Source organism: Physeter macrocephalus, chromosome 10 (genome assembly GCF_002837175.3).
Source record: "Physeter macrocephalus isolate SW-GA chromosome 10, ASM283717v5, whole genome shotgun sequence".
Classification (NCBI taxonomy): Eukaryota; Metazoa; Chordata; class Mammalia; order Artiodactyla; family Physeteridae; genus Physeter; species Physeter macrocephalus.
In genome coordinates, this window is record NC_041223.1 from 84060822 (window position 1) to 84069015 (window position 8194).

At 41.2% G+C, this 8194-nt stretch overlaps 1 protein-coding gene across 2 annotated transcripts in view; it reads right to left on the reverse strand.

Annotated features, from left to right (window-relative positions):
* The window catches only part of SLC17A5 (solute carrier family 17 member 5), a 57514-nt gene that overhangs the window by 5351 nt on the left and 43969 nt on the right, over nucleotides 1-8194 (reverse strand). The gene's annotated exons all lie outside the window — the stretch shown is intronic.

Consider the following 8194-nt stretch of genomic DNA (forward strand, 5'->3'; position numbering starts at 1 on the left):
GTGGGACCCTCCCAGACCGGGGCGCGGACCCGGTTCCCCTGCATCGGCAGGCGGACGCGCAACCACTGCGCCACCAGGGAAGCCCTATATTTTTAATATATTATAGAAATGAGATCATACTGAACACACAATTTCACAACTTACCTGTTCAACTTATTACGTTATCTTCTTGTCGCTAAATCCTTGCACACTGTCCCAGAAATAGACAAGTTGGGTTTATATATATTGTAGGTGTATGACAAAAATGCATTTTGAACTGTCTTTTCAGAATCTTTACTGTCCTCGAAGCTAGTACTTTGTGTTTTAAGAGGTACTCGTTCTTTAATTCAAGTTTGCTAATTCTGACTCCATAGTCTCCCTGAAAACTCATGTTTTATTCCCCTTTATTATTTCCAGTAGCCAGTGCAACATCTATGCTCATTCAGTATATGCGGACCACAGAAGTGCGTGTGACCCGCAGGTGTTCAGGCCCACACGTGGTCCTGTAAGGCTGCACCGTAATGCCTGCTGGAGCTTGTCCCACTGAGACCAGCACCCCTTCTGCGCTTTGGCTCCAAAGGGTCGTACAGTATGCAACATTTCGGATTACATGCTAGGGTTGCTGAACATTATTTTAAGTTGCTGTGTGTATCGATAGTTGTGTGTGTCAATTGAAGAACCTGGGATTTTGTCCTGTAGATGGACCTACATTCTGGAGTTTGTAGACTGAGGCATCATTTGACATACAGTTATGGCCCCTGTATTTCCTGCACACTGGTAGTATCTAGACTCGAGATCCTAAAGGGTTCATTAGATTTAGGTTTGGTATTTTTAGCAAGAAAACTTAATGGTGGTGGTGGAGTTAAAAACTAGTTAAGCAGGGGCTTCCCTGGTGGCGCGGTGGTTAAGAACCTGCCTGCTAATGCAGGGGACACGGGTTCGAGCCCTGGTCCGGGAAGATCCCACATGCCACAGAGCAGCTAAGCCCGTGCACCACAACTACTGAGCCTGCGCTCTAGAGCCCGTGAGCCACAACTACTGAAGTCCGCGCTCCTAGAGCCCGTGCTCCGCAACAGGAGAAGCCACCGCAATGAGAAGCCCACGCACCGCAACGAAGAGTAGCCCCCGCTAGCCACAACTAGAGAAAGCCCGCGTGCAGCAACGGGACCCAAGGCAGCCAAAAATAAATAAATAAATTTATTAAAAAAAAAAAATTAGTTAAGCAAGTAAATGGCATTTATTAACTTATTTTTCATAAAAGTCACCTAGGTATATTCAAAGTCCAATTAGAGCTTTTAATTGTTTAATGAGATAATCAGTATTATAAAATTGTGGTCAAAATGAAAGAAACTTGATGTTTATTAGACCATATAGTCTTATTGTGGGATAATACTATTTCTATTAGGGTTTAGGATCCTCAATACCTTGGTTGCAGACTACTTATCTGAAATTCCTCTCCCCATTTTAGACATGGAAAAGTGCCTGCAATGGACTGAATTGTGTCCTCCCCCAATCCATACCTCCAATGTGACTGTATCTGGAGACAGGGCTTTTAGGAATTAATTAAGGTTAAATGAGGTCATAAAGGTAGGGTCCCAACCTAATAGGATTGGTGGCCTGACAAGAAGAGGAAGAAAGAGAGATCGCGCTCTCTGTCTCTGTGAGCATATATGGGGGAAAGGCCACGCGTGAGGACGCAGTGAAAAGGTGACTGTCTGCAAAGACAGGGAAGAGAGCCTTCACCAGAACCTAACCCTGTTGGCACGCTGACCACGGACTTCTAGCCTCCAGAACTGTGAGAAAATCAATTTCTGTTTTTTAAGCTACTCAGCCACATGGTATTTGGTATGGCATCCTGAGTTGATTGACACAGTGCCTAAGTAAAATATCCTGCTGAACCTAATTCAGCTATCTATAAACATCACAGATTTTTATGTTGAAAACTCACATATACAGGGTACAATAACAAAACCACGTGGCACAGATCTTTTTGGCTTATGCCCTTTAGGGAGTTGATCTTAAATTAACCAAGCTTGGCAGAACCTGTCCTTTTTTTTTTTTAAAAAACCATTAACACCTTGGCAGTATAGGAGGAACCAACTGCAGTGTTGCCAGGCCTTTTCAGTGACAGATATTAAGTGCAGATGAATGCTGTGAAATTCTAAATGTCAGCACCGAGAAGCTCATTCAAGTATTTATATTACACTTGGCCAGGAAAGGCCATGAAAGATTGATGAGAGCCTGGAAAAAAGAACATGTTGTATGGACTCCGTCTGGATTCTGTGCTATTGGAGTCCTAGAATTCTGTGGGATTAACGGTTAAAAATCTATCCAAATCCCTTGAATCTGGGCAACAAAATTATCCATAGAAAATATCTATTTCAGTCTACAGAAGAAAAGGCTTAGAAAATACCGTGTAGACATATATTTATATGCTAAGAGGAATACTGACTGCCTATTGAAAAACCTTATGTCAGGCGGGGTTCTAAGTATTTTATATAACTTATCCCACTTTGATAGTAAAATGAACCCCAAGAGGTAGGGATTATCATCTTCATTCTATAGGTAAGAAAGAAAGACTATAAAATGTTACCCAATTTGCCTGATTCCAAATCCATACTTAATATTGGGATGTTACATCTATAATGGTGGGGCTTGTGGTGAAAAACTAAGCAAGAGAAAACTGATCTTTCCTACAGACTGAATTCAGTGATGACTATGTTTTCAATAAGGCAGCATTATAGATATATAAAATGTCCATCAACAGAGGAATGGATAAAGAAGATGTGGTATATACATACAATGAAATGTTAATCAGCCATAAAATAGAATGAAATAATGCCATTTGCAACAACATGGATGGACCTAGAGATTGTCATACTAGGTGAAGTAAGTCAGACACAGAAAGACAAATATCATATATCGCTTATATGTGGAATCTAAAAAAAACGGTACAAATGAACTATTTACAAAACAAATAGAGTCACAGATGTAGAAAACAAACTTATGGTTACCAGGGGGTAAGGGGGAGAAGGGATAAATTGGGAGATTGGGGTTGACATATACACACTACTATATATAAATAGATAACCAATAAGGACCTACTGTATAGTACAGGGAACTCTACTCAATACTCTGTAATGACCTATATGGGAAAAGAATCTAAAAAGGAGTGGATAGGAAGTTCCCTGGTGGTGCAGTGGATAAGACTCCACGCTCCCAATGCAGGGGGGCCCGGGTTTGATCCCTGGTCAGGGAACTAGCGCCCACATGCATGCCACAACTAAGAGTTCACATGCCACAACTAAGGAGCCCGCCTGCTGCAACTAAAGAGCCTGCCTGCTGCAACTAAGACCCGGTGCAACCAAATAAATAAATAAATATTAAAAAAATAAAAAAGAGTGGATATATGTATATGTATAACCAATTCACATTAACACCACATTGTAAATCAACTATATTCCAATAGAAATAAAAAAAAATAAACTATAGTCTCCTTGAGGATAGAATCTGGGTCTGCCTAGGACACATACCACTTTGGACAGTAGATGCTCGGTAAATATCTGTTGAATAGATTTTTTAAAATGATGTTTTATTTTCCCGTAATTTATGTACTATCCTCAGAGTAAGGGAAGAAAAGGATGAACCAAGCCAAATTGTTGATTATGAAGATACTCCTCAAATGTGCAAGAAATACATCCCTCACTCCACTGCCTCACTTGGATACAGCCAATTCTCATCACAGTTTCCAACCAATTATAATGCATGAAGGAGAGCCAATGGTTCAAACCATTTTAAGAGTAAATACCAGTTACTGTTGTCATCCACCCATCCATTCATTCATTTAACAAACAATTCTTAAGTATGTCATTTGTGTCAACCACTATGGAAGACTCTGGTGTCCAACAATGAATTAAACATAGTTCTTGTTCTCAAGGAGCTCACAGTTTACTTAATGAGAAAGACTAGGGCCAATAATGTAATAAAACCTAGTAGCCTGAATAATCTAACTATGTTAGAGATTCATACCAGGTTTTATAGAAGCGTGAGGCGGGGCCTTAATCAACCCTCTGTGTGGGCGGGGGCCATTCGAGGGGACCAGGGAGGGGAAGAAAACGTGTGAAGTCTCGGCAGTTGTCAAGGTAATAGTACAAGGGCCCAGGCGGCATGTCCAGACATGGAAATTTCTGGGCTTGCCAAATTTCCACTCATTTTCAGCCGATTAGCTTGAGATTTGAACTCTAATGAGGCCTAGGAACTGTAGCCTGTTAGTATCTTCCCAAACTTTCTTTCACTATTATTTTCTGTTCTAAGCTTAAAGGCAACCACGTGCCCACTGCATTCCTGAAATATGCCTTTGATGTTCAGAAGCTCTACTGTTTTCTGTGATCATTCATTGGTTTTTGGCTTATTTTTCTAAAACAAATTGTGCACTTGAAACATTTATAATGAATACTATATTAAGATGTGATATTGGCAGAATGTCTCTGTTTCGTAAAGGTTTTCTTCTATATGATTTAATATGTGTGAGAAAATTCGAGGTTATAAAAGCCAGATGATTTGCAGTGAGACTGATGTGAAGTCATGTGTCACAGCTAGTGTAATCTCTCAAGTCAAATAAAAACTAGATCCCTTATTTCAGCCATACAAGGTTTATTTTGTGGTTTACATGGAATAACTATGTTATTCTTATATTATTTTGAATTCCAAGTATTAGTTTATTTCTAGTCTGTTTTACTGATTTGTACTATATGGAACTTTAATAACATTACTGTCATTTTAACAGCAAAATAAATAAACAAATAAAGGACTCATAAAATGTCAGGGCTGAAAGAAGATATACAGATCGCCAACAAACACATGAAAGAATGCTCAACATCATTAATCATTAGAGAAATGCAAATCAAAACGACAATGAGATATCATCTCACACCGGTCAGATTGGCCATCATCAAAAACTCTAGAAATAATAAATGCTGGAGAGGGTGTGGAGAAAAGGGAACCCTCTTGCACTGCTGGTGGGAATGTAAATTGATACAGCCACTATGGAGAACAGTATGGAGGTTCCTTAAAAAACTACAAATAGAACTACCATACGACCCCGCAATCCCACTACTGGGCATATACCCTGAGAAAACCATAATTCAAAAAGAGTCATGTACCAAAATGTTCATTGCAGCTCTATTTACAATAGCAAGGACATGGAAGCAACCTAACTGTCCATCAACAGATGAATGGATAAAGAAGATGTGGCACATATATACAATGGAATATTACTCAGCCATAAAAAGGAGAGGGGTGGGATGGGGGGGTGGGAGGGAGGGAGACGCAAGAGGGAAGAGATATGGGAACATATGTATATGTATAACTGATTCACTTTGTTGTAAAGGAGAAACTAACACACTATTGTAAAACAGTTATACTCCAATAAAGATGTTAAAAAAAAAAAAAAATGTCAGGGCTGGACCAGGGTCTTTAAGACCGAGAGTTCAACCACCCAGCTGATGCCTGAAGCCCAGTTCCAGGATACTGCCTGCAAGCTGTCCAGTAAATGCTTCAGGACAACACCATACCACCCTCCAAGCCAGCAGAAGCTTACCCAGGGGCAAGCAGGGTTTCACGTTTATGTCGTCAACATCTGCTACGGTGCTTGGCAGAGTGTTTGCTTAATGACTAGGTCCATTAATCAGCATGCTATGACACTGAAGTTTAGTGATTACAAATCCACCTAATTGTACATCCAGTTCATCTCTCTCCATCCTGTCTAAAAGGACATCATGGGAGACCTTGTTGAAATCCTGATATACCAAATATACTGTGTATACACGGTCAAAAATGATGTTGAGAAATTTGCTATTTTGGGGCTTAGTGACCCAGTGGTGGCTCCTTAGTGATCAGTATTTTCTTTTCCAAGAGCTCACCAATCATCCCTTTAGTATTTTGCTTGGATTGATTTGTGACCCTGATCATGGTACCTGACTCAAAGTTTGCCAGAAAATAATAATGAAGTTTCTCGCATTATGTGCAAATGCATTTATTACATTATGAGCGAAGTGTTTTCTCTCTCTCTCTCCCTCTCTCTATTTAATCTCTCTATTTAATCCTCAAAACAATTTTATAAGGTAGGTACCATGGATATTTGTTTTTTCCTTCTCTAGCATGCATTTTCTTTTTTTTTTTAAACTTTATTTTATTTTATTTTTATTTTTGGCTGTGTTGGGTCTTCGTTGCTGCATGCGGGCTTTCTCTACTTGCGGCGAGCGGGGGCTACTCTTCGTTGTGGTGCGTGGGCTTCCCACTGCAGTGGTTTCTCTTGTTGCAGAGCACAGGCTCTAGGTGTATGGGCTTTAGTAGTTGCGGCTCGCAGGCTCTAGAGTGCAGGCTCAGTAGTTGTGGCACACGGGCTTAGTTGCTCCGCGGCATGTGGGATCTTCCCGGACCAGGGCTCGAACCCGTGTCCCCTGCATTGGCAGGCGGACTCCCAACCACTGCGCCACCAGGGAAGCCCTGGCATGCATTTTCATCTTCTTTTGACAATAGCTCCAATTTCTATTTAACGATCCAGTTTTCCTTCGCTGCCAGTTTGAGAGAGCATATTGGGCCCTTGCCAGATTCCAGAGCTCTGACAGACTTCAGGCACCTATCAGTCCCAGACTACACCGTGGCTTCGAGAAATGGAGTGTGTGGCTTACCACCCTCCTTCTGGCTGGGGGGCTGCTTAGCCACTTTTACATTCCTTATCATTTTTATTTCCCGTTATTTATTTACTTAGTTTTATAATAAAATCACATTAACTGAGGCAACCAAAGTACGTATCTGTTCTCTGCAATGAGTTCTTTTTCCTGAGTTTTCAAAATAACTGCTAGTGCCTCTTCAATGACCAATTTTTAAGATCTTTTAAATAAGTCATTGAGAGGCACCTTGATGTAGCAGAAAGATCCCGGGACCACAGAGCTGGAAGACCTGGATTCAAGCCTTCGGTCTGTCGTTTGCTAACTGTGACTTTGCAAGTCACACAGCTCCTCTGTGCCTGAGTTTCTTCATCTTCCAAATGAGTTATTTTCTTTGTGTTCGTATCTTCACGTGTTGTGTGGACGTCACCAATGGCTCCCTCGGCATCCATTCCCATGAGGCTTAGGGGCACTGACTCCTTCACCTCTAACTTTAGGGACGGGTGCTGATTGTGCTGAAGTCTAATGGCATTCCCTTGGCCAAGGGGGTTGGTTTAGGCGTGGATATGGGATTCAGTCTGCTTCCAAATGAAGCCTGTATTTCCATGATGGAAAGAGGAAAAGATCATTTTCTTTCTTGCTTGATGTGAGTGAAGAAGCATGTAACCCTCGTCATTACTGGCAATCATTTCACTGTATGATTTTATATGCAGATCCAGCCTTAGGATAAAACTGGTATGAAAGGCAGAGTAGAGAGTGGAAAAGAAACGAGTCTTGGGTAAGATTACTGGACAGCTGGATATCAACTCCTGCTTGAAGCCTACCGTCTCTGGACTTTACACTAATAGATTATGATGTTTAGCCAGCTTGAATTAGGATTTCCATTATTTCAACTAAAAGTGTCTGAGAGATAACACAGCCTGGGCCTCTTTTGTGCCCAAACTCCCAACTCCCAGATCCCTTTGACTCAGCTTGTTAAAATCTCAAGCCTAGATCAATTCAACAGCACATTTTCAGTCCTACACTTGAACTGCTGAACAGCACTCAAAGAAAAAACCACCTTGTAAACTAGTGAGAGTACACGATTCCTCTCCAACTTCAGCTGACCCTCATCAATGCCCCAAATTCCTTCTATGAGTTCTTAGTGACTATTTTTCTCAGGAGCTATTTTGAACTTTTATCATTCTCAAGTCTTCTCCTCTATTTTTTTCTTAGTCTCAGCAATGAACCTGACTCCCATGTCACACAGAAAATCAAAAACTAACAGTTAAGATTTTTTAATCAGTTATTTACTGCCACATAATAAATTACCTCAAAAGGCAGCAGCTTCAGATAACAAATATCTGTCATCTCACAGTTTCTGTGGGTCAGGAATGTAGGAGGGGCTTAGCTGGGCGATTCTGGCTCAGAATCTCTCAGGAGGTTTCAGTGACGCTGTTGGCAGGGGCCGCGGTCATCTGAAGGTTTGCCTGGGGATGGAGGACCAGCTTCTTTTTTTTTTTTTTTTTTTTTTTTGCGGTACGCGGGCCTCTCACCGCCGTGGC